General features: G+C 44.8%; 1 long non-coding RNA gene across 1 annotated transcript; it reads left to right on the top strand.

Moving 5' to 3' along the window:
* The first annotated feature begins 2,902 nt into the window (after positions 1-2,902).
* LOC311608263 lies at positions 2,903-26,789 on the top strand. Its single transcript, XR_014782879.1, has 3 exons — positions 2,903-3,137; positions 25,946-26,109; positions 26,632-26,789. It is a non-coding gene; the product is annotated as an uncharacterized lncRNA (long non-coding RNA).
* Positions 26,790-26,929: the final 140 nt, after the last annotated feature.

The raw sequence follows: 26,929 nt of genomic DNA on the forward strand, positions 1-26,929 counted from the left end.
GTGTGTGTCGGAGGGGTGTACACTATGGATGTGAGGCGTGTATGTATGTGAATGTCAGAGTACAACTTTGGATGCTGGTCCTTGGGACCCATCCCCCTTTGTCTTGAGACATGTACAATATGCACATTATAGACTGAGTTACCTTTGCATCCCTTTTTAAAATGTTTGGTTTTTCAATGAAGTCTTAGGTCTGAGCAAATAAAGAAAAGTCTTACATATCCCAGGAACTGTTACAGATGGCACACTTACAGTAAGAGAATCAAGGAACGCTTCACTTTTAAATATGGCAATCACACGTGTTATTGTGGTTACAACTCTTTCCAGTAAGGAAAATGTAAGAATTAAAAATGATTTGTGTGTTTTGCCACATGGTAACTCTACACACATAGACATACACATAGTATGGCATTTCAGTGTGTGCATTCAATGGGAAAGATAACAAACATTAAGCACTCTCCTGGTCAGAATTTGACTGTCTGCTGCAGCCCTCCCTACAGTCCGTGTTTTCTCGTGTCCGAAGCAGAAAGAACTAGCATGCCTGTGGAATGGGGCTGTGGCAAATCGGAAAGGCAGTGTGCTCTCTCTGTAGCAACAGCAGCCTGGACAACCCGAGCACAGGAATCACATTGCAAGGGGAAGTGGCTGGCAGAAGTGTGTTAACCTTCCCTCCGTGTCATTGGGTTTAATATGTTAACTCTGTAGTCAAAGCTGCTCCTTTGAGCCGCCTCCCCCCACCCCCGCCCCGGGTTCATAAAAAAGTGTTACTGGTTCTTGCTGTTCCCAGTTGACGACGGTAAGAAAAACAGAACCCTGAAAGCTCATATTGATGGGAGCAAAGCTGGAGCTGGGGGTCAGCCCAGCACCCCAGCTCCTCCCCAGCCTGACAGAACTGAACAGCTATTCATGGCTGCTGGAAGAGTTCCAAACTGGGGGGTGGGGGTGGGGGGGGTGTAAATTTGCGTGTATCATCTTTGCAGAGAGGAACTGCGTAGTCCCCAGTGCCTCCTGCTTGATTCGGATCGACTGTTTATTTGTTTAGTCCTGTAATGATATTATCCACAGGGCTAGAGCCACACAGGGAGGATGAGGAATTCCTGAAGGAGAGGGCCTGGGAGTGTTTATTGCCCTGTCAGCCCTTCACGACAAAAGACAAAAGTTGCTGTGATGTGTGTTCCCACACAGGCATCCACATGGACAAGATTTGACTATAGGTGCTGATGAAGAAAAAAGGCTCCCCCAGAATTCAGGGTGCCAGCTGCCTGGCTGAGAACGTGGAGATAGGCTCTCCTGGGGAGCCTCTGATTAAACCCCACCATGCAGAGCTGGCAGGAATTCTGAGATGTTATCCACACCAGAGGTAACAGGAAAGCCCAGTTCTGGCTGCTTCAGGCCTTCTGCTTCTTTGGGCCTTGTGCCTCTTTTTTTTTTTTTTTTTTTTTTCCCTTTCAGACCCAGTGGTTTCTGTTGCCTTAGCAGAAGAATCTAGGTTTCTGGTGGCAGTGCATAGTTGGAGGGGAGTCCTGATTTCCTTTCTCCTCGGCACGTCTATTTATAACTCCGTTTTGAGGTTGTTCTTAACTATGCCTGTATTAGGTTCTAGCTCATCTCCTCAGAATCTGCTACCAGCTAAAATGTGCTGCCAATTGGTTTCTGATTATTTTTCTGGAAGCTTGCACCCTGGAAGCATTTTTCTAGCTCAGGAACATACCATCCATCCAAGAAATACACAGCTGGAAAGAACCAGCCGAGCCAAAGGAACCAACAGAGCCGGCATGTCACTCCAATGGCTGGGACACGGGGTTCTCTACCCATAGACAGTTGTGCCCCTGACTGTAGGTCTGCTATGGGTGTACCCCCATGAATGCTGCCATCACACAGCTTGATCAGTGCCACCTGCAAGTCTCACACAGTTCACCAACGCCAAGGCAGCAAAGGGCACTGGAAAGTAAATATGAGCCGGTTGGATAGCTCCTATGGGCTTTGAGAAACAGCACTGGGGGCACACCCAAACCACCCCCAACAACATAAGAGCGCGGTGCCAGAAGCCAAGGAAGAAAGATAGGCTAGCCAGGAACTTCAAATGCCCTGGGCTTATTTTGAGTAGTGAGTCAAGGTGACCATGGTGGGGCCGAGAATAGCATTATCTCAGAAAACAGCCACTCCTGGTTCCCAGACAATGGCGGTGTCTTGAGGATGAGGGCCATAGAAAGGAATCTGAAGAGCCCTTTTCGAACCCACACAGATCCCTCCAACCTCTATGTAGTGAAAAGCTGAACTGCCTAAATGTTATTATCGTTTGAATAATGGGATACAGATGGAAAACCCTTAGCGAGTGAACTGGGGGCCCATTTATAATCCTCCTCCGATGCTCTGAACTGCTGGGAGAGGCAGCGGTGGTGGTGGAGGGGCAGAGGTTGCTGTGATTAAGTCGTGGGCTCAGGCTGGTCCCCACCGGTCTCTGAGTTGTCTTCTCAGTTTATCTAAGTGGAAAAGAGAAATCTAGAAAAAATTCCTTCGCACTGCTTACTGAGCATGGTTAGGAGGCAGAGATGGACCATATACAAAGGAGCTGTTGGAAAAGCAATCTATAGACAGCCTGGGTGTTTTTCCATACCTGGGCTAGTGCGCTCTGGACAAACCCAAATAGCTCCCCCCACCCCACCCGCAAAAAGGTAGAAATCTTCCAACCATGAATGAGTTCCCTGCCAGCCTCCTCCTAAGGGTGTCTAGCCCTGCCAACAAATCATTTACAAATAAAGAACTCTCAGAAATGTGCCCTACCTTCGGCCAAAGAGGAGAACCTCTTTTCCAATAAATATTTGGCCAGGAAAGGGGAAGAGAGGCCAAGAGTCACAGAGGGAGGGGGGCAGCGGCCTGGGTTTGTTTGCATTGCCTGGCCAGAGCGGGAGCAACCCAGCGCAGCTGACCACGGGTACAGATAGGTTAATTTCCACATGGAGCTGCAGAAACCCTATCCGCGGGTTGCGAAGCGTGGGTCAGCCAAGGCATGTTAATCTGTTTAGCATGTGCGCCGCACGGAGGAGCCAGACCACCGGGGCGCAGGAGGCGCGGCCGAAGCCGCAACCGCAGCCGCAGCCGCGCTCCTCCGGGGGGAGTTAATAAAGAGCTTAAGGCAAGTAAGTGTATAGAGCTTGCGCGCGCGGCTCCGGCCCGGCGGCCTTGGGGAGGGTGAGGCTCCTTGCGGCTGGCCAGCCAGTCCCGCAGCCCTAGGAACTGCGCTCACAGCGAGCCCGGCGCCCGAGTCTCCCGGGCGCCCAGGGGCCGGGGCTCCCATCGAGCGGGCCGGGTCGGGAAGCGCCGCGGCGGGGGAGGAGAGGAGCGAGGGCCCAGCCATCTCGAACATTTTTAACTAATCAAAATATTTGCTGATGAGTATTTATTTTTACAAGAAGTCGGTTTGGCTGGAGACCTCCCGAGCAACAATATGGGCTGCCGTATTAGGTTTGTGTCCCAGCCAAGTGCGGTTGGGCTTATTGAATCTGTGCGCATGGAGATCACTCACTCCGGAGATGTTTCTGTGTTTTTTGGGGGGAAGGAGCTTTTTTCCCCCAAGACCATATTTCTGCAGATGTCCCTTAGAACACAACCACATGTCTCCGTAAGCACTGGAGGCTTCCTGTATTATGTTTGGGCTGAATGAAAAAGATCGCACGCCCTTTCCTGTCCAAGTCAACAAAAGAAACGAAAAAGAGAAAAAAAATATTTTAAGAAAGGAGGCCGGAGCTAAGATGTCCCAGCATAAGCACAAACAGCGCGGGATTGATACAGACCAACACACTCTACACACCCCCTTGATCCTGTTAAGCGTTTCCTTCCCCTAGCCTCTCCGCTCTCAAAACTCACCCAAGAAAACCTCATTTCAACTTTCCCCCAGTAAAGTTTGAGTTCGGTCCAAGAGCGATTAAACAGCGATTGCACTGAGTCACTGCAAAGCCAGTGGCCACTGTCTACGAAAACCCCAAGGCAGCTTAAGTCAAAGAATGTCGGAAGATGGGCAAACGATGGTTCTGAGTAAACAGTCTTGATCTGTCGAGATGCCTGGGGAATACTAGGCCATAACTCTGTTCTGGTTAAAAACTGAGAACTGGGTGAAAATATCCTGGCTAGTGATGGCATCATTAAGAAAATGGTTCTGGGTTGGTGTGATGGCTCAGAAGGCAAAGTCATTAGCCACCAAACCTGCGACCCCACGTTGTAGGAGAGAACCAGTTGTCCTTTGGCTTCCACATGTGCACCGGAGAGAGAGAGAGAGACAGAGAGGAGCGGGGAATGGTACTACTGGGGCTAGGGTAGGTCCCCCACTGTCACCCTCCTACACCCTCAGCTGTGTCTACTAAAGTTAGCTTTTCAGTGGTGCGGTCTTGGGGGAAAATAAGGTTGAGCCAGGCTGACTTGGTGAGGAGACCACTGCCAGGAAGTGCCCACAGAAAATGTGAATGAGCCAGTATTTAAACTATCAAGTTGGGTCTCAGGGAGGAGCAAGTGAACTTACCCATTATGAAAAGACTTCCCCCAGTGCAGGATGAGACAGATCACTTCAGATAACGGGGGTGGGGGGTGGGGGGTGGGGGCGTCTGCAGCCACAGAGAACCTAAGGGCAATGCAAGGTGGCAGCTTCCAAAAGCAAGCAGAGTGGAGGAACTGTAAGGTAAATGAACGATTACAAACCAACCGTGAAGCCAGGCGTGGTGGCGCACGCCTATAATCCCAGCACTCGGGAGGCAGAGGCAGGTGGATCCCTGTGAGTTCGAGGCCAGCCTGGTCTACAAAGCGGGTCCAGGACAGCCAAGGCTGCATAGAGAAACCCTATCTCAAAAAAAAAAAAACAAAAACAAAAACAAAAAAACAAAAAAAACAAAAACAAAAAAAAAAACAACCATGAATCCAGGTCTCCCTTTACCCTCCCTCAGAGGTTGTTCATACAGCCTGGGATCCTCAAGTGAAGACATATAAAGTAAATCTCTCCCTCATCAGATAGACCCTTCTGTTGCCTGGTTCATGCTAATTTTGATAGCACCAACTTTCATGACTGTTGCCACCTGTCTGATGTTGGTCCATATATGCTCCCAACTCAAAGCCAAATTGTCTATGACTCTGGGGTACATGAAGGGAGTATGGCTTCTTCTTTCACTGAGAGAGACCCGTGGCCTTGAGTTTAAAATAGAAAAGGAAAGACCTAAGGAAAATAGCTTGCATTACTGTTATTTTGAAAGTGGCTGGCAGAGGATGGGGGAACTAAGGAGAGTCAAAACTTTCAGAGCAGCCCAAAAATCATAGCTGTGGAATTTAATGTTTTTGGAATCGACCAAGAGAATAGCTTTGATATTTCATACTCAGATTTCTGTGAGTCAGCAACCTCTGGTCCTGCCACTCAAAAAGAAAGACAGAAGTAGCGTCTGGTGTCCAGAGGACCTGTGTAAGTGCTTGCTTGGAGGGTGGCATCTTTGTGTGCTGGGCGCAAGGATCCATCTCCTGGGAGAGCATCTTAGTTGGCCCCAGGTGCCTATAATGCAATAGCACAGGCTGGGTAATGCAAATCTCAGATGCTCACTTCTACAACTCTACAAAGTCCAGAAATCCAAAGTCAGGGGTGGAAAGATTTCGTGCCTAGTGAGGACTCTCTTCTGCCTTGCAAAAGCCACCTTCTTGCTGTGTCCCCATGCAGCAGACCAAGTGAACTCTATGAGAAAGTCACTAATCCCATCACTGGGCCCTGACCACATGAGTTCATCCAAGCCTTATTCCCTCCCAAAGGCCTTGCCTCTAAACTTCATCATATGAAGGATCAGATGGTAATATATGAATTTAGGAATGGGAAAGATGAGCCTGGCTCGGTGGTGCACGCCTTTAATCCCAGCACTAGAGAGGCAGAGGCAGGAGGATCTCAGAGTTCAAGGCTACTCTCTGTGTCTACAGAATAACCAGGGCTACACAGAGAATCTCTGTCTTGGAAGGAAAAAAAAAAACAAGGATGGGGAAGATGCAAACATTCTATTTACACGAAAGGGGCCCTCCTGTGATACCGTGTGATACAGTCATGGAACTGAAGACAAAGGACAAGTTTCATCCCATCTTCAGGGCTCAGACTGAGGCCCTGCAAAAGGATCGCCTCGGCTGTGAAACCTTGTTCTTTTTTCTTGTGTCCCCTTAGTCCCTGGGACAATTTTTACAGCCTGTACTTTACCATCCTAACTTCTAATGTGCTGTGGCAACAATGGTGTGTATTAGGCTGCTATGTGTTGCTGTAACAAAACAGCTAAGATTGAGTGACTCACAAGAACAGGGCGTCATCTCCCCCACAGTTCTAGAGGCTGAGGAGTCCAAGATCAAAGCACCTGCATTGGGTGCTGGTACCACGCCCCAGGAAAGAGGCAAAAACAAATCTGACTTTGTTAGGAGCCTATTCCGTTGACAACTAGCCCACTCCTGCTGTTGCAGCTTCAGCTTATGTGTGAGGGCAGAGCCGCCATGATGTCATTCCCATTAAGGGTTCACCCCTCCACACTGTTCCACTGGGGGTCTAAGAATCCAGTGCATTGGGGCTGGAGAGATTGCTCAGTGATTAAGAGCCCTTGTTGCTCTTGCTGAGGACCTGGGATCTCAACACCCACAAGGCCACTCACAATCAATCACCTGTGACTCCAGGTCTAAAGGCTACGACGCCTCCTTCTGCCTTTCATGAGCACTCCTCATGCATCTGGAGCACTGACATGCATGCAGGCAAAACACTCATGCACATAAAGAAAAATTAATAAATCTTGAATACATAAAAGGAAAAAAAAGACTCCAGTGCTTATTTGGATAGGGACACCTTTTTTAAAAATCACAGCCAGTGATGATTATAAGACGATGTTGACCAAAGCACTGATTTAGCCTGTATCTCCTGCCATTGCTTTGTTTCCACAGTGTTATACGGTTGTCAAAATACACCTCTGAAGTAAATGTTTTTATTTTATTTTATTTTTTTGCCCACTTTACACATGAGAATACTAAGGCTCAAGGAGGCTAAATAGTTCCTTTACTGAGTTAATTAGTGGCAGAACTGGTACCTTTGTACTCTCAAGATTGTGATCTTCTTGTGTCATATGGGCCCCCTTTAAGTACAAAGAGTCCCCCACCCCCCCACAGTGTCTGTGAATGATGATAATGTAAAATTTCCATTTTATTGCCTCTGGAGTCAACAGTCTTTTAATAGAAACCCTAGTGTTTGGGGTATCAACATGTTTCTTACTATGTGGAACTGTATTCCCCATGTCTCTTGAATATGTCACTCTTGTGTCCCCTTTCTTTTCTTTTCTCTCCCTTCCTCCCTTCCTTTCTTCCTTGCTTGCTTGCTTTCTATATTATATACACTGAGCAAATGTTGTACCTCTGAGCAACATCCCTAGCCCTCTCTTTACTTTGTTATCTCTTGAGATAGTATCCTGCTAAGTTTTATAGCCTTAGACTCACTTGGTAGCCCAGGTAAGCTCTGAATTTACAATCCTCCTGTTCCAGCCTTGTATTATAGGCCTGTGCCATAGGCCTGGCATTTCCCCCTTTCTCTTAAACCCAGGTCTCTTTCCACCCTTTCTGCTTATATTCTGTTGTGTGCCTGTCCAAGCTGGGTAGTTCTCATTGCTGCAAAGGTGCGACTGATAGCTTTCCTTTTCATAGGCTTAGGTTTCAAGCACATGAAATGCCAGGCTAGGTGTCTTGGTTGCTTTTCCATCGCTGTACAGATACCATGACCAAGGCAAGTTATAGAAGGCAGAGTTTCTTTGGACTTACAGTTTCAGAGTATTAGAGTCCATGATTATTATGCCTGGGAACATGGGGGCAGGCTGGTCAGCAGGGTTCTAGAGCACAGTCGAGCGCTTACATCCTGATCCATAAGCCTGAGGCAGAGATGGAGAGCTAACTGGGAATGGCGTGGGCTTTTAAAGCTTTAAAGCCCAACCCCCAGTGACACGCCTCCTCCAACAAGACCACACCTCCTAATCCTTCCCAAACGGTTTCACCAACTGGGGACCAAGCATTCAAATATTTGAGCCTATGGGACCCTGTTCTCATTCAAAGCACCACACTAGGAAAACGTGGGTGTCTGATTTGTGGCTCTAAACAACCTAAAACCCTCACTGAGAGTGCAGTTCAGTTGGCTTGCCCAACATAAGGGGCCTCAGCTCAACTCTCAGCACCACTGAGTAACTAAATATTGAAATTAAGTTAAATGTGAAATGAAAACGGTGTGCGTGTTTTCATGTTATGCGTATGATGCCCGCACCCCCACCCTGTGGATGCTCATCACTGAACTCTGAAAGCACAGCCAGTGCTCTTAACAACTGAGCCATTTCTCCGGCCCTGAAGATGATTAAAAACAAAAAAAACCTAGACTTACACAAAACTATGTTTCTCGGGCCCCTTGGCGAGTAGAATTGGACAGAAAGGGAACATGATGGGACCTCTCTGAAGAGTCTCAGAGAGGAAAGAGCAAAAATTCAGAGCGCTAATGGCTCTGACTCCACCCTTTGGTGATCCTTCAGGTAATGAAGAAGACACCAGAGCAGAACAAGCAGGTGGGACATTTTGGTTACTTTGGTGGCTTCAGGCATGAGATGGATGGAGCTGGTAGTTCCTGCTGCCAGGGTGAATGTGGTTGGATACTTTGAGGGCCTCCCAGGAGGCAGCTCAAAAAGAATGCCTTTTGTTTTTTTCTTTTTCTTTTTGTTTTCTTTCTTTCTTTCTTCCTCCCTCCCTTCCTTTCTCCTTTCTCCTCTCTCTTCTCTTCTCTCCTCTCTCTCTCTCTCTCTCTCTCTCTCTCTCTCTCTCTCTCCTTATTGACATATGAGTATATGTATTTGCAGGGTAACATTTTGGTGGTAATCTGTGTTTTTTTTAATTATTTATTTATTATGGATACAATATTCTTCCAGGGTGCATGCCTACACGCCAGAAGAGGGCCCCGGATCTCATTATAGATGAGCCACCATGTAGTTGCTGGGACTTGAACTCAGGACCTTTGGAAGGATAGTTCATCCTCTTAACCTCTGAGCCATCATCTCTCCCGGCCCCTTGGTGGTAATTTGTAGGGTGATTTTTTTGTTACACATTATTTATTTATTGAGGGCCACTTACATGCTGTGTACAGCATGTGAAGGCCAGTGGGACATTTCTTTTCACCATGTGGATGCTGGGGTCAAACTCAGGCCATTAGTCTTGGAGCAAGTGCATCTCCCCACTGAGCCATCTTGCTGGCCCTACAAATAATCATCTGAAACATGGAATCAATGCCCAATGATTAAACCAGAGTGATCTACATTTCCCTTCCTTTTTTTCTCCCTCTTTTTATCTTTTCATTTTATTGTATTTTTTGAGACAGAGGCTGGCTATGTATGTAGCCCGGGCTGGCCAGGAACTCCCTATGACACTACAGCTGCCCTTCAAACTTGAATCCTCTTACATCTGCCTCCCAAATGCTAGGGGTTTTTTCCCCATCTTAAACATTTATCATTTCTGTGTACTTGAACCTCCAAACTTCTCTCTCCTAGCTCTTTGTAAATATATGATAAGTTGGTGAGAATTATAGCCACAGCCATTTGCTGTGAGACAGTAAAGAGGCTTCTTCTTCCACTGCCTAGCCAGAAAGGATTTTTTTTCCCCCAAATAACTCAACCAATGGACCAAATAGCTTTCAGAGCCCAGTAGCCTCATGTCGTTTAGATAAGCCATTTGTCTGGTGTTCCAGATGGAGAAGAAGATCAACTGCCCCACCATTTCTTAAACAGCAGGTGCCCTTGCGTGGGCCAGACTTGCCTAGAAGAGAGACCAGAGTGATGCATCCCAATGGGTCCCCCAGGCTCCCCAATCGAAAAATGTCCCATTAAATGAGTCCAAGCAGTTGCTTCTGAAGCCATAAATTCCAGAAGACAGTGAAAGTTGCAATCACACGGGGTAATAGAAGCCAAACACATTAGGAACATGTTCCTGGGGCAAACAGCATAATCCCGGACACGCGGGAACACATGGTTTGCCTCAATCATGTTTCATTTAGTCATCACACTGAGCGCGCAGTATTTCTCTTTGGGTGCAAGAGTGATTGATTTCCTTGGGAGAATTGTTTGTGAGAACATGAAAGTTGCCAAGGCAAACACATTGGAGGGACGTGTGGAGAAGGGGAGTGAGACAATTTGGAGTAGATCTGGACTGGGGAAGTTCACGCAGGGGTGAGACAGTGAGATGTAGAACAAATAAAAACATTCTGCACACTTCATCTACATAAATTATGTCCAGAAATTCACTCCATGTAGACATTAGCTGTGCAGCTACAAGCCTCCCCGGTGCATGGCTAGAATGTGGGCACAGAGCCAGCTTTTAAGTGAATGATTTGTAACTTTCCCTCCATATAAATTAATCTGTTCATATTTAGGTAACTCAGATTTTAATCCACAAAGGTCGTGTAGTCTTTGAAGAAAGAAAGAAGAAGAAAAAAACCCAATCATCTATTTGTTTTTATGATACAATCCTATTACTGACAAATAAATAGTTTCATTTTGAGATAAGTTGATGGAATACAAAGCGTTAGGTGTGTTGCCCGTGGTCTTTTTCTCTACTACTACTACAAAAAAAAAAAAGAAAGAAAGGAAGGAAGAAAAAGAAAAAGAAAGAAAGAAAGAAAGAAAGAAAAAGAAAGAAACCTCTCCAAATAGCATACAGCAAGATTGTCAGGCTTGTAAATTTAAAACATCTCTTTTGGTCATTTACATGTTAAAGTTAAGTTCTGTTTAGTTCTTATCTGCCTAAAGGTATCAGCTTCTAAGAGAAGCAAATTACCATAAAGCACTTGTGATGCTTAGATACTTTGATGCATTTGTGTGTGTGGTTCGGTTTTGTTGTTTTGGTTTGGGTTTGAGACAGGGTCACCCTATGGAGCCCAGGCTGAGATAACAGGCATTTGCTAGGAGAATACTTCCATACCAGCATCACAGACCAACAAATGGAGCTTTGTTTATTCTATTTGTGTTTTGCTTTGCCTATAGCTATTCTTGGGTGGGGAGAAGGAGAACGTCTGACAATCGGCTATTGGGTATCTGAAAAAGCATCTCCATTGAAGGGTTGTCTAGAAGGGCTGGAGAGACGGTTCCCTGCCTGAGAGTACATGCTGCTCTAGCAGAGGACCAGAGTCTGGCACCCAGCACCCAAGTTGGGTGACTCTCAATGCCTGTAACTCCAGCTCCAGAGAAGCCACACTTTCTTATAAATTCCAGAGGCACCTGCACACACACACACAGACACACACACACACACACACACACACACGGGGGGGGGGGTGGCATGCGTGTGCAAACACAGTTAAAAACAAAGAAGCAAAAGGTTTAAAAGATAATTCTAAGACAAAATAAGCAATGTAAAGCTAGATTAGCCAAAGACTGAACTGACTGTGTACTATGCCAGCATGGAATTGTTGAGCACTCACTCCAACACAGATCCAATTCCTTATTATGCCATTATGAGCTAGTGCCTGACAGAAGGGAAGCATGTTTGTATCAGCTATCTTTGCTATGTAACAAACTGACCCAAACCCAGAAATTCAGAGCAACATTTACTTCCTTGAAGTAAATGCTCAGTAGTCAGGGTGCAGTTTGGCTAGATCTCGGTGTCACAAAAGTCTCCTAAGGGTTGACAAGGATAAATTAACACCCAAGCTCATTTGTATGTTTTCTAGAAGAATTCAGTTCCTCCCTGGCCAGTGGACTGAGACTTCATTTCTTCCAGGGCAGTTGGCCACCCTCCATTTCTTCCCATGGGGGTCTCTAAGCAGAGGCCAGCATGTCAGCCAACTGCATCACCAAGAGGGCAGGACGATGGTCACTCTGCAGCTGGTCACACGCCGTTACTATTTTCTTTTTCCTAATTGACATACATTCATTGTGCATAGTGATGGTTTGATGGTTTTCACAGAAACAACTTCATACAAATACATCATATATTTTGACTATAGTTAGCCCCATACTTTCTTTTTCCCTTTCCCTACTCTTTATTGGAAGCAGGTGACTAAGGTATGGTTCAGCCAGCCTTACACACACCTTTAATCCAAGAGCTCTCTGTACACAGGATTTAATAAAATTAACCCTAGGTCAAGAGGCAGCGTAAGAAACCAGCTGACATGGATTAAAAAGAGTAGGAGGGACTTCGAGTTGAGTTGAGAGATATTTAAGACATAGTGTAGAAGTAGAAGGTCCTTGGCAATTTTAGCTTTAGGCTTCCTTAGCTTGGCTGTTAGCTCTCTACCTCTTGAGCCCCTGGCTCCTTGGCCTTTGGCTTTTCTGGCTTTGAACTAGCAAGGCTTTTTAGCCTTGGCTTTTTTGTTGTTGTTGTTGTTCATTTGTTTGTTTTGGTTTTTTTGGTTTTGTTTTTTTTTTCTTTTTCCTCCTGGGTTGCCTGCTCAGCTAGTAAGCCTTTTGGGGCCTCCTCTATTGGAACGTGAGCTGAGTAGGAAGTTCAGCTGGGTGCTTTCTCTGCCTCTCTGAGCTAGCAGGGTTTTCACCACATTGTCCAGCCCCAGAGTCTTTATTGGTAAAATAGAACAATCTGGGATTTTCAATTAAAACAACAATCAAGGAAACTGAAATTAAAACTGCTCTCTCTCTCTCTCTCTCTCTCTCTCTCTCTCTCTCTCTCTCTCTCTCTCTCTCTCTCCCTCCCTCCCTCCCTCTCCTCTCTCCTCTCTCCTCTCTCCTCTCTCCCCATTCTACCCCCTCTTTACTTTCTCTTCTCTCTCTCTGGGGTACTTCTCCTCCTTTCCTTCTCCCCTCACGCTCACTTAATAAACCTCATATAATAAAATAAATAAATAAAACTACACCAAGATTCCATCTCACCCTAGTGGAAATGTCAACTGGTCCAACAACTTTGGAACTCATTATGGGGGCCCCTTAAGACTAAAATGACAACTATTATATGCTCTCCCACCACTTTGGCTGCATTGCCTTTGATGGAAGCAATCCATTGAGCCTGGATCACACTCAGAAGGAAGGGAAAGTGCTCAAAGGTTGGTAATACCAGGAAGTGTGGCTGAGTGGGGGCTGTGCTAGGAGCTGCCTCCTTTGCACTGATGACTGTAACTTTCTGTCATTTGATGGAGACATGTCCCCCACAGGCTCACACATCTTAACGCTTAGTTACCAGACGGTGGTGCTGGTTGCAAAGGTTGCAGAACCTTTAAGAGGTGGAGCCTTGTTGATGAAAGTGGGTCTCTGGCAGGGCCGACCATCGACCATCGAGTCTCATAGCCAGACCACACTTCCTGTTTCTTTTCGGCTTCCTGAGGATGCAGGGTGACCACCCAGCCTTCGGTTCCTGCCACTGAGCCTTCTGCACCATTTGGTCAAAATAAATCCTTCCACCTTGAGTTGCTGCTTGCCAGGATTTTTTGTCACAGCCATGAAAAAAAGTAATTAACACACTTCCTTGGGGTTTTTTGTTTGTTTGTTTCACGACCGGGTTTTTCTGTGTACCCTTGACTGTCCTGGAACTTACTCTATAGACCAGACTGGTGTCAAACTCAAGAGATCCGACTGCCTCTGCCTCCCTAGTGCTGGGATTAAAGGCGTGCGCCACCAGGCCTATCATCTGCTCTAGGATAGTCATTTTTATAGTGGATCAACAGCGTCACTGGGAGACTTGATAGAGTTGCACATTGCCAGGCCCACTCTAGATTTTTTTGAATCCTGTCTACTGGATCCCAGCATGCTGTGTTTTAGTTTTTGTTTGTTTGTTTTATTGGTTTTTGCTTTTTGTGTGTTTTTTGGTTTGTTTGTTTGTTTGGGTTGGTTTGGTTTTTTGAGACAGGGTTTCTCTGTTTAGCCTTGACTGTTCTGGGCTTGCTTTGTAGACCAGGCTGGCCTCGACCTCACAGCGATCCACCTGCTTCTGCCTCTGCCTCCCAAGGGCTGAGATTGAAGGTGTGTGCCAACCACCCCCAGCCTGTGTTTTAATTAGTCCTCCAAGTGATTTTCTGAGCATGCTGAGTTTTAGGAGGAGGTGGAGGTACTGCCTTGGAGACAAAGGGAGCCGACTTCACTCGGCCTCCCACCTCTCCCCTTGGAAGACTAGCATACCTGTCGGGGAGGTCTATCTACCCACATTTTCAGCATCCTCAGCTGCTAGTGCTTTTAATGTTGATGACCATAATGGTTTGAATAGGAACAGTCTCTTTGGCGCCTGTATTTTAATGCCTGGTTGTTAGGGAGTGGTGCTGCTTAACAGGGATTAGGAGGTGAGGCCTGGTTGGAGTAGGTGTGGCGTAGATGTGGTGGAACAGTGTCACTGTGGCGTGGGCTCTGGGGCTTCAGAAGGTCAAGCCAGGCCCAGTGGCTCTCTCTTTTCCGGCTGCCTGTGGATCTGGATACAGACCTCTCAGCTCCTTCTCCAGCACCACGTCTGCCTGCGGGCCGCCATGCTTCCTGCCGTGCTGATCATGGACTAAACCTCTGCAGGTGTAAGCCAGCCCCAGTTAAATATTTTCCTTTTTAAGAGTTGCCGTGATCGCGGTGTCTCTTCTTCACAGCAACAGAACACTGACTAAGACAATGACTTGTAATTAAAACCAGGAGACGTCATATAATAGCACTCCTATGGCACATCTAGATGAGGTTGCTGTCCATATGGGCCCCCCCTCCCCGTCCCCACCACCCCCAACCCTCTCCCAACCCTCCCCAACCCAGGACTCAGAGTTTAATCTGGAGTCTCTTGCGTGTGCTCTGCCACTGAGCTACGTCACCAGCTCTCATATATTCGTTTTGCTTTGTTTTGTGAATCTTTACCTTGAATTTCAGTTTTTAAAGTCTAGCAGATCTCGGGCATCTAAGCCCACATGGTGATACTTTGTAGATTGTGAGGCCAAATGGAATTGGGTTCACTTGAATAAAACTTCAGAAAAGCTGATCAATAGAGGGAAAAATGCACTCAGCTGTCTCCATGTTACATTTGTTTATAAGTCTTAATTTCCTAGAAAAGTTCCTAAACTCTATCCACCCTCAGGTGGGGCTGTAGAGGTGGCTCAGCAGCTAAGAACACTTATCGCTCTTGCCATCGCATCCAGGTTTGGTTCCTAGCACCCACGGGGCTGTTCATAATAGCCATTAATTATGGTTTCAAGGGAGCCAACACCCCCTTCTGGACTCCCCAGGCTCCTGGGCCCATGTGGTGCACATAAACTCAAGAAGACTCACACATGCACAGAAAAAAAAAATAATAATTTTTAAAATGTTAATTGTCTCGAAAACCTAAAAAAAAAAAAAGTTAATTGTCACAAGTATATTCTCTAAGGTATGAGGTGGCTTATACCTTATACCAATACAATACAAAAGTTCTTGCCACGCAGTAGCTGCTGCACAAACGTTTCATTCTTACTTTTTTTTTTTACACTCCACCTAGGGTTTAGCATGCTGTCTGTACAGCTTAGGTCAGGCAAAAATGTTAGGGCTTGCAAACGTGTGTCCAGAGACTAGCTGGATTTGGGGCAGCAGACAGTGGACTCTACACTACAACAAACAAATTTTCTAATTAGTAGTTCATGCAGGGGACATGGAATCCCACCCTTCCCATCTCAAAATCTCATTAGGGAGATTTGTTCTTGTTCATAGGATGTATTAACTGCTGCTCTGAGCAGGTGATAGACTCTGTGTTATCGATGCTACACCCACAGTACCAGATAGTTAATATATCTGATGACACTTCATTGCTGAAGACCCCAACTGCCCCTTTGGGCACAGATGATGGCTATGAGAAACGCATTGCATTGTTGTAATCAGTCAGCTCTTTCTTGGATTTCTGTTGTTATACCCAATAGAGAGTTCATTCACTTTGCTCTGACAACTTTATGATCGGTGAAAGAAGTCGTTCATAACAACTGTCTAGCCTTCCTACTGGCTGACTGCGTCTTACTTGCTTCTGTAAAATAAGGGCATGCCAAAGTCAGCAGTTCAAAGAGAAATAGGCCCCTGGTTCAGTTTAATAATGCATTGTAATTTTTAAAACAATCTTATGGTACCAATTCCTTGCTTTATTTTTTTTTTTTAGGCTGATTTTTTTCAAGATTTATTATGTATAAAGTACTCTGCCTGCAGGCCAGAAGAGGGCGCCAGATCTCATTATCGATGGTTGTGAGCCACCATGTGGTTGCTGGAAATTGAACTCAGGACCTTTGGAAGAGCAGGCAGTGCTCTTAACCTCTGAGCCATCTCTCCAGCCCCAATTCCTTGCTTTTTAAAGTACAATTATATATAATATAATAACCGGGATGTATTTTGAGAAATGTATTGTTGCTGGGTGGTTTTGACTTTGTATCAGCATGAGTATTTTACAGTTGTGCAAACCAAGACAGTCATGGTTCATAAGTAGGTGGCTTGGTCTAATGGGCCATATCACTTTTAAAAATATTTTTATTTAATTTTAATTTATGTGCATTGATGTGAGGGTGTCAGATCTTGGAGTTACAGACAGTTGTGAGCTGCCATGTGGGTGCTGGGAATTGAACCTGGGTCCTTTCGAAGAGCAGGCAGTGCTCTTAACCACCGAGCTATCTCTCCAGCCTTGGGCCATATCATTTTGTGACACATATGGTACCCCAAGGTGTATATGGAATGGTCATGATTTTTTGCTTGTTTGTTTGTTCTGTTTTCATCATCTTATTTTATGTATGGGTGTTAGGCCTATTCACATGTTTGTGCATCATGTGCAGGCAGGGCAGATGGAGGCCACAAGAGGACAACAGATGCCCTGGGACTAGAGTTACCAATGGTTGCGAGCTGCCATGGAGTGCTGGAAATCGAACATGGGTCCTCCAGATGTGCAGCCAGTCCCCTTAACCACCGTTTCACCGCTCCAGCCAGGGACTGGTTGTCTTTTAATTATAAATTGTTGAGTAGGTGTATCTTTTGCTCATAAAATACAAATCAAATTTAGGCCAAACAAGTACATGAAAATATAAAGAAAATGTGTTGTTTTGAATGGAAAGACCTTTTAAGTATGGTGCCCATGATACTTGGAGATTACAGATATCACTCTATGAGCTCTGGTCAGGCCAAGCAATAGTTAGCACAACGATGAGATATAAGCCACCACACCCTCCCTGTGCTGGGTGGACTCCTGATTTCATTAGGCCTAGGTAGATGGTTAGGACGGTTTCTTATCTTTACTGTTTGGCCTTTGGATAAGTAGACAAAAACAGTCTTCTCTGAATCATACCCACATTGTTCATCTGCCAGATTGGCCGATTTATTCAATAGTCAGAAAGTAATTTCATAGATTTACTGACCTTATTTTCTGTGTATGGGTGGTTTGCATGCATGTGTGTATATGTATCATGTGCATGCTTGGAGCCCATAGAGGTCAGAAGAGGGCATCAGATCCCCTGGAACGGAAGTTACAGATGGCTGTGAACTACCATGTGAGTGCTAGGAACCAAACCCGTGTCCTCTGCAAGAGCAACCAATGCTCTTAACCACTGAGCCATCTCTTCAGTCCCCAGAAAAAAAATGTGTGTATATATACACACATATATATATACATATATATGAATACATACACACACAAATATATACATACAAATGAATATATGTATATGTGTATATGTGTGTATATATATGTATAGGATTTCTCTGTGTAGCCCCGGCTGCTGTCCTGGACTCACTTTGTAGACCAGGCTGGCCTCAAACTCACAGAAATCCACCTGCCTCTGCCTCCCAACTGCTGGGATTATAGGCATGCTCCACCACACCCTACTCTCTGAAAATATTTTAATGCCAATTTCATATGAGAAAAAAAAGAATTATAATGTGTGGCCTTACATTTAAGTAGATTAAACTAGGATAGGAAATTCATAGTAAATACAGTCAAAACGCGGCTCACAAGAGTCCATAATAGAATCATGTCAAGTAGGTGGGACACAAAATAAATCATCAAGAATGAGGGTGCACATCCCCACTGAGGACAGATACTGAGGACAGATGACAGCGATGAAGCCGGGGCTCTCCTGGGCCTGAGACCACATGGGGCTGGAGAGCCTGCATGGTAGCTCATCTGCTCACTTGATAGTGACCAGCTGCTGAAGCTCTCCAAGTTCCAGGTTCCCATTTGAAAACTGTGTATGGTCAGGTGTGGTGGCGCACGCCTTTAATCCCAGCGCTTGGGAGGCAGAGGCAGGCCGATCTCTGTGAGTTTGAGGCCAGCCTGGTCTACAAAAATGAGTCCAGGACAGCCAAGGATAAACAGAGAAACCCTGTCTCGAAAAACCTAAAAAGAAAAAAGAAAATTGGGTGTGCCAGGTAAGACACCTGTAAGAGTCAAATGACATAATTTCTATAACCTAATTCACACATAGTCTCCCCAGAAGTGTTGAATACACTTTCACTATTATAGTGATATGCTCATGGCGCAACAGTGTTTCCAAAGAAAATCTCAGCCAGAGCTTATGTAATGGCAACTACAGAGATAAGAGGAAGAGACATTCTAGGTATAGACAGTGAACATCAGTAGTGCCAAATACAGGGTGTTTGCAGAGCCCACTTAGACAGTAAGTTTGTTATAAAGACCCAGATTAGCAGGGTAGTGGTGGCACACGCCTTTAATGCCAGCACTCAGGAGGCAGAGGCAGGCGGATCACTGAGTTTGAGGCCAGCCTGGTCTACAGAGGGAGTTCCAGGACGGGCAGGGCTACACAGAGAAGCCCTGTCTTGATTTAAAAAACAAACAAACAAGCCAGGCATGGTGGCGCACGCCTTTAACCCCAGCCCTCGGGAGGCAGAGGCAGGCGGATCGCTGTGAGTTCAAGGCCAGCCTGGTCTACAAAGCGAGCCTAGGACAGCCAAGGCTACACAGAGAGATCTTGTCTCAAAAAAAACAAACCAAAACAACAACAACAAAAACAAGCAAACAAACAAACAAACAAATGCATGCTCAGATTAGAACTGAACAATTTATAGCAACTAGGAAGTTGCTTTCAGCTCTTGAGCAGAAGTGTGACAAGACAGGGAACTTTCTAGAGGACAGACAGGGAGGCATACAGCCAAAGCCTAGCTCTGGAGGGGTGAAGGCAAGAGGACCAAGAGCTTGAGGTCCTCTCTCACTACATGGTGAGACCTGGTTCTGGAAAGTTCCTTTGTATCATGCACAGGTCAGTGAGCGGACTGAGATTGAGACTAGAAGAGATAAAAAGTTCAGTGGCACCCAGTACCTGATGACATCAGGGACCTGATTTCGTATGGCAGCAGTGTGAGTGAAGAGGAAAGTAGACGAAGCAAGCTTCTGCACAACTTACTTGGTTATAAGAATCCACATGATGGGCTGGAGAGATGGCTCTGAGGTTAAGAGCACTGGCTGTGCTCCCAAAGGTCCTGAGTTCAATTCCCAGCAGCCACAGGGTGGCTCACAACTCTATAATGAGATCTGGTGCCCTCTTCTGGCCTGCTGGCTCACGTGCAGGCGGAATACTGCATAAATAATAAATACATCTTTAAAAACAAAAGAATACACATGACAAACTCTTTTCTTTTCTCTCTCTCTCTCTTTCTTTGCTTTGCTTTGTTTTGCTTCGTTGGTTGGTTATTTTTGAGACAGGGTTTCTCTGTGTAACTTTGGCTGTCCTGGAATTTACTCTGTAGACCAGGCTGGCCTTAAACTCAGAGTTATACCTGCCTAAGCAGTTAAGAGCACTGGCTGCTCTTCCAAAGGACCCAGGTTCAATTCCCAACACCCACATGACAACACATAATTGTCTGTAACTCCAGTTCCAGGGGATACAGACACACATGCAGGCAAAAACACCTATGCATATAAAATAAAAAAAAAATAAACAAAAAGAGCCCACATGAGTCGGGCAGTGGTGGTGGCACACTACTTTAATCCCAAGTGCTCGGGAGACAGAGCCAGGAGGAACTCTCTGGGTTTGAAGCAAGACTGGTCTACAGAGCCAGTTCTGGGACGGCCAGGGCTACAAAAAGAAACCCTGTCTTGGAAAACAGAGAGAGAGAGAGAGAGAGACAGACAGACAGACAGACAGACAGACAGACAGACAGAGACAGAGACACAGAGACACACAGAGAGAGACAGAGACACAGACACAGAGAGAGAGAGAGAGAGAGAGAGAGACAGAGAGACAGAGAGACAGAGACACAGAGACACAGACACAGACAGAGAGAGAGAGAGACAGAGAGAGACAGAGAGACAGAGAGACAGAGAGACAGAGAGAGACAGAGACAGAGACGCAGACAGAGAGAGAAACACACAGAGACACACAGAAAGAGATTGATTCTGAAAAGGTTAAGCTGGATGACTAAATGGCATATTAGCCAAGAAGGGACCTCAGATAGGTGCTTGTCTTGGGACTGTTATGGCAGGACCAGAGGTCGCAGGGTTTAGAGATGTTCGATCATCTGAGTACAGAACGCTTTTGATGCTGTCTATGGCTGTGCGGGCACCATAGGGAGTCATTCGAATCTGTTCTCCTGCCAGGCCCCACCTGTCTCTTTCTACTCTACTGGCCCCAGACATCTCAACCCTGCGTGTCCTGTGTCTTCCCACCACTCTACTCATCAGGAAAGTTATTCCAGACATCGAGAGGCAGAGGCGGATATCTTTAAATTTGAAGCCAGCCTGGCTTAAATAGAACACTCCAGGCCAAACAAGGTTGACAATATTGTAAGATTCTGTCAAAAAACAAACAAAAACAAAAATTTTCAATAGAACACTCCAGGCCAAACAAGGTTGACAATATTGTAAGATTCTGTCAAAAAACAAACAAAAACAAAAATTTTCAAACCCACTAGAGGTGATGGAAGGGGGGGTCGCTGAGAGCTAGCCCTAAAATTACCCTTTTTCTCACATTCAAACAATTACGTTTCTCACAGGACTTTCCCACTTAGGAGTCAATATGACAGGAATGTGTTTAGAGAACTAAATATACTTCAACAGTTAACCACACGCTTGACTGACAGGCCCCAGTCCACCCTGTCCCCATGGCTCACACGCAAGTTACGACTCCGTGCTGCTAAAGAAACTCTGGACTGTATCAGACTAGAGGAGCCCACTGCTCGTTTGTACGCTGAGACTCCAGCGTTGCCTCCCCGCACCCCTTCATGCTGAAAGCACCCTGCGCCCTTCAGTGTTTTGTTTCCATATGTAAGTTCTGTTCCTTTCCAAAATTCATCACAGACACTGTATCCTCTGAGAAGCCTTCGCTGGGCCTCCCAGATAGCAACTTCTTTCACTGTGATCTTTTACTAATCAGTTCATATTTATATTGACGTACTTTGTATAATATTTTAATTAGCATGCGTGTCTCCTCGCCCCCACCCGCAGCCAGATGTTCTGCCTTTGTTTGTATCCACAGCAACACCCATCGTGCCTGGCATACAATAGGTGCTCACTAAGTGTAAGCAAGATGAATCAGTGAGAATAAATAGAAAACTAAATATATGTCTTTGATTTCCCTCAATGTGTTTTACTTACAGTGTACCTATTTTGATGTGATCTTTATTTGTATTTTTTTTTCAATTCTTATGCTATTTTGTGTGCATCGTGTTATGTAGACCTAAGATTAGGGTAACAATTCCCCAGGTTTGTCACTCCTTATAAGCATTTTTCATGCATTTTATTGATTTTTAAAAGCAAAAGTGCTCTTTTTTTTTCCCCTGCCAAGAATTAATTTCTTTAGAGGTTTTACAGAGCGAAGTCATACATTCTAAGTCGCCTTAATTTTTCCACGAGCTGTTTCCAGCAAATCAAGAACTGAAAAACAAAGCAATCTAGTTACTAGAGGGTTTTGTATAGCCCCTGCCGCCCCCCCCCCCGCCCCCAAACCCAGATACCATGATCCAACTCTTCTGCTCAAATTTCTTAGAGTCTGTGTGGTCCTTTCTGAACTCTAAACAGACAGGGCTCTGTCTGTGTGAGCAGGTAGATGAATGGGAAGGAGAAAAGAGGCCTGTCACTTTTCCTCCCACGTCTGCAAAATTAATAGGACACATGTGTGCAAAAGTGGTAAACCACTAATAATATTTAGAACTCCGCAATTCCTGGTGGAAATAAAATAATACAACAGTCAAGGAAAAGAACAAGCCTGATCGTTACAACGCTGGCACCAGCTTTAAAATGTCCGAAACCCAGTCACTTGTAATTTGGACTTCTTACAGTAGCTCAGGTTGTTCATATGCCATGACCCACGTACAGGTAGACAGGCCAGATTGTAAGGGAAGGATCCAAATGAAAACTGTTCCATAATTGTACACCTCCTGAACTCATAATCAAGGCAAAGTCTTACCTGATTAACTAATTCTTGTTGAGTCAGCCTTTCAAAGAGGGATTACAGAAGTTAAAGCCACAACTAGAGTTCATAAAACTTTCACACGTAAGACTTTATAAACCAGGTAAGGGAGTGTGCACTGCCTTGTCTTAGAAAAACAAAAGGAAAGTGCTAAACTCTGCCACCTAAACTAGTGGCTCTCAACCTTTGGAATGCTGTGACCTTTTCATACCGTTCCTGGTGCTGTGGGGACCGCCCCCAACCATAAAATTATTGTTGTTTCTGCTTCACAACTGTAATTTTCCACTGTTATGAATCATAACATAGATATCTGTGTTTTCCAATGGTCTTAGGCAACAACCCCTGTGGGTTAGTTGACCATCATGGGGTCGCGACCCACAGGTTGAGAACACTGCCTTAAGCACTTGCTACTTTGTTTAAGAAACTGTTTCTACTAGCCAGGCATGGTGGTACACAGGGCAATACTGACTCTCAGGAGGCTGAGGCAAGAGAATAGCAAGTTCAGCACCGAACTAGATTGTATAGTAAGCTCCAGGCGGGTTTGTGCTATATAGCAAGACATTATCTCATATAATAATTATGATAGCATTTCTAAAACAAGCATCCAAACTTCCAAGAACCATTTTTCAAGTAAAGATCTAGAAACGAGGCAAAGTGTGTCAAACCTTCACCAGAGCCCATGCCCACAAACTGCTTTCCCCTCTAAGTGTCGTCCTGGGCATAGACCAATACCAAAGTCTTTCTGGGGCGTTTTGAGATCTCTCCCTTTGTAACCAGTTCCTAAATTGCATGTGTGAGAAATCTTCTAGGACCCTTCAGTTTTGAAAGAAAGAAAGGAAGAAAGAAAGAAAGAAAGAAAGAAAGAAAGAAAGAAAGAAAGTTCTTACTCAACTTGATCATCTGCCTAATTTACCATAGTTGACACTTGGTGGTGTTGGTGATTCACAAAGCTATATGTACCGCCAAAGAATGATGACTTTCAGATGAATGGACAATGTTTCTGATAGTCCAGAGTCTTTTCATTTTCAGTATTGGAACTATTCATAGGAAACATGATGGAAAATTATCAAATGTAATATTAACAAAACTATTACAAACATTGCCTGTGAAACTGTATATTGCTCTTATTAATTATTTAAAAATCTACTAAGGAAAGCTCTTGTCATCAGCAGAAAGTTTTATCAATAGACACTAATCCAAGAATTTTTATTCTTTTGAAATGGTTACAGATTTACAATAAGTTGGACAAAAGAGTCCCATGTGCCCTTCCATCTCCTTTACCCAATGGTGACATAGTATATAGCTGTAGTGCAATAGCAAATTTAGGACACTGGTGTTTGTGCAGCACCATTAAGTACCTTATATATTTTGCTCATTTTTATGTGCAGTCCTATGGGGGAGTCAGTTCCGCACAGCTATAGCATATTGGCTGAGACTGGGAAACTTATAAAGAGCAATTTCTCACGATTCTAGAGATTGGGATGCCGCCAATATATGCAAAATATGATAGTGGCCTTCCTCCCCTTCCTCCTCCTCCTCTTCCTCCTCTTTTGGATTTTTTTTTTTTTTTGAGACAAGGTCTATAATTCTGTAGCTGGATTTGAACTTAAAACAATCTTTGTGCCTCAACCTCCCGAGTACAAAGACTAGAACACAGAAAGGCATGAGCCTCATATGGTGGCTTATGTCCTGACAGGGCAAAGGACTGAGGAGAACCCTGCCACACTCACCTGCCCTTTTAATAGTGAACTCAGTCAGCAGACGAGGTTCCCCATTAAGGTCAACTTCTGAACACAGATGCACTGGCGGTGACGTTTCCAATGCATGTGTCTGGGGAACACATCAAACCATAGCAGAGAGAGACAGAGAGAGAGAGAGACAGAGAGAGAGAGAGAGAGAGAGAGAGAGAGAGAGAGAGAGAGAGAGGAAGTGGGGGGTTCTCTATATGCAACTTTATCCCTTGTGTAGATTCATGCAACAGCCCCAGATTAAAGTGCAGGAAACCCCCTTTCTACTCTTTTACACTCATACCTTCCTCCTCTTCCCTGTTTCTTGTATAATTAACCTGCCCTTTTTTCTGTGGTCTTGTCACTTCAAATGATGCTTAAGTGATAAGTCACTTAAGAACACTCTCTACTCTTCTAGAAGACCCAGGTTCAATTCCTAGCACCCACATGACAGCTCAAAACTGTGACTCCAGTCCCAGGGAATCCAGTGCCCTTTCCTGGCCTCTGTCTGCATTACACACACAACATGCAGGCCAAACACCGTTCACATTTTTAAAAATTAATAATTAAAAAAAAAAGAATGTTATACAAGTGGAATCATGCGGTACCTTACTTTTCTGGCTTCAAAGGCATTATGATTTGAAACCAAGTATGTCAAGCCCATAGTGTACTCCTTGGTGTTACATGGATTGTTTTGTATGACTATTCCAGTTTTACCCGTTGCATGACTCTGATATTTCTCTCTCTCTCTCTCTCTCTCTCTCTCTCTCTCTCTCTCTCTCTCCTTTTGCCTTTTTTCCTTTCACAAATGAATCTGCTACAGACATTTGAACACATGTTTTTTTTTTCTGTAAACACATATTTTCATTTCTCTGGTACAGAGGCCCTGGTCTAGAGTGTAACTGTTGGGCAGTGTGGCAAGTGTACTTTTACTTTTATAAGTATCTTTCAGGGTGACTTTACACTCATGCCAACAATGTGCAAAAGATCAGTGTCTCAACATCTCCAGTATTGGGGTTGCATTGCTATTTTTATGTAATCACCACAATAGGTATATAGTTTTCTTGTTTGTTTACAGTGTGTGGAAAATACAAAGGTCGGAGGATACCTTACGGGAGTCAGTTCTCTCCTTCCACCATGTGGGTCCTGGGGAATCTAACTCTGGTCATCAGACTTCACTGCAAACACCTTTATACACTGAGCAATCTTGGGGTTTGGAGAGGTGGCTCAGAGGAGGGTTTCCAGATGACCCAGGTTCAATTCCTAGCACTCACATGGCCGCTTACGACTGTCTGTAACTCCAGTTCCAGGGACACTCTCACACAGACATACATGCAGGCAAAACACCCATCAATGCTCATAGCATAAGAATAAATACATTGTTTTAAAAACAAAAAATAGCCGGGTGTGGTGGTGCACGCCTTTAATCCCAGCACTCGGGAGGCAGAGGCAGGCGGATTGCTGTGAGTTCGAAGCCAGCCTGGTCTACAAAGTGAGTCCAGGATGGCCAAGGCTACACAGAGAAACCCTGTCTCGAAAAAGAAAAATAAAAAAAACAAAAAACAAAAAATAAAAAATAAAAACAAAAAATAAACTATGCAATCTTACCTGGCCCTTGATATTTTGAAATAAGTGATTCAATTTATTTGTCTGATATTATGACAACTCAGTGTATTTTATTCTTATCCCATACTGCCTTCCTCAGTGTGAAGTTTATACCTTATTGTAGGTTTACATTAATCTTTGGATTTAAGATTATAAAACAGAATGTTTCTAACTTCAAACTTACCAATGTTCAATATAAGCAACCAGATATATATTCTGTGTTCTTCTAAATGTTCTCATTTGTCCTGTGACACAAACAAACTGATTCTTAAAAACATTATTTTTCCTGAAGGAAAGGTCCTCGGGCTGCCCGCTCCTGTGCCTATTGAGAGGAGAGAGGGCTGGTGCCTCTGCCTGGCCATCTACAGCACAACCTCAGGAAAAGGCTGACGTCAAGCCTCATGCGTAGGTTGCCGAGGAGCAGCAAGGAGCAGGGCAACCATTGTAATTCTGCAGGTTTGCCTGTGCTTTTCTCTGTTTGAAGTTAACTGGTCTGTGTGGTGACCCACAGGCAGGGTAACTGTGTTAGTTGCAAATTGAACACTTTACTTTCAAACAGAATTCAAAGCACACTTGACAGGCGGTTGCATTAAGTACTTACGTGTCTGAGACAGAACAAACTGGATGCAATTTACTTTCCCCCTCAAGTTCATGCCATTCTTTGTGAAGAGGCCCAGAGTACTTACTACTAGTCTTAGGGGGGATGGAACAGCAAGTAGGAAATAGAATCCAATTACAAAAGCAGCTTGTGGCTTCTGCTCTCCTTACAGCTACCCACAATTGCATCTTTAAAATGATGCAACCCACAGTTGCTGTGTGTGGATAAACTATTCCTGTTTACTCACTTGTCTTTGGGTTGGTTACCTTTTCGGCTTGATAATGAAACATTGGGAGGGGGGGGATCTAAACTAAAGCTTTGCACTGTTTGTTTCTCATTTGTACCTGCATAAATTATTTACACCCTACATTGGTTTACAGATAGGGCTTCAAGCAAATGACTCTTGCAAACGTGGTGGTGAAGAAAAGAAACAGAAAATACACACCAAACGATTCCGTTTATATGAAATTCAAGAAAGTGTGAGACCCATCTGTGGGTATAAAAACAAGACTAGTGGGTCGAAAGAGGTGATGTTTGTTATGAAACAATGGGGATGGGCGAGGGGTGGGTGATGGGGGGGGGCTGGTGTTCTTTTTGTCTTGTTTTCTTTTTAATCGTGATCTAAGTACCCTTATATAGGTGCATATCTGCCAACCTGCATCTTAGGGGTTGCACACT

This window comes from Acomys minous (genome assembly GCF_964271855.1).
Source record: "Acomys minous genome assembly, chromosome: 11".
NCBI lineage: Eukaryota > Metazoa > Chordata > Mammalia > Rodentia > Muridae > Acomys > Acomys minous.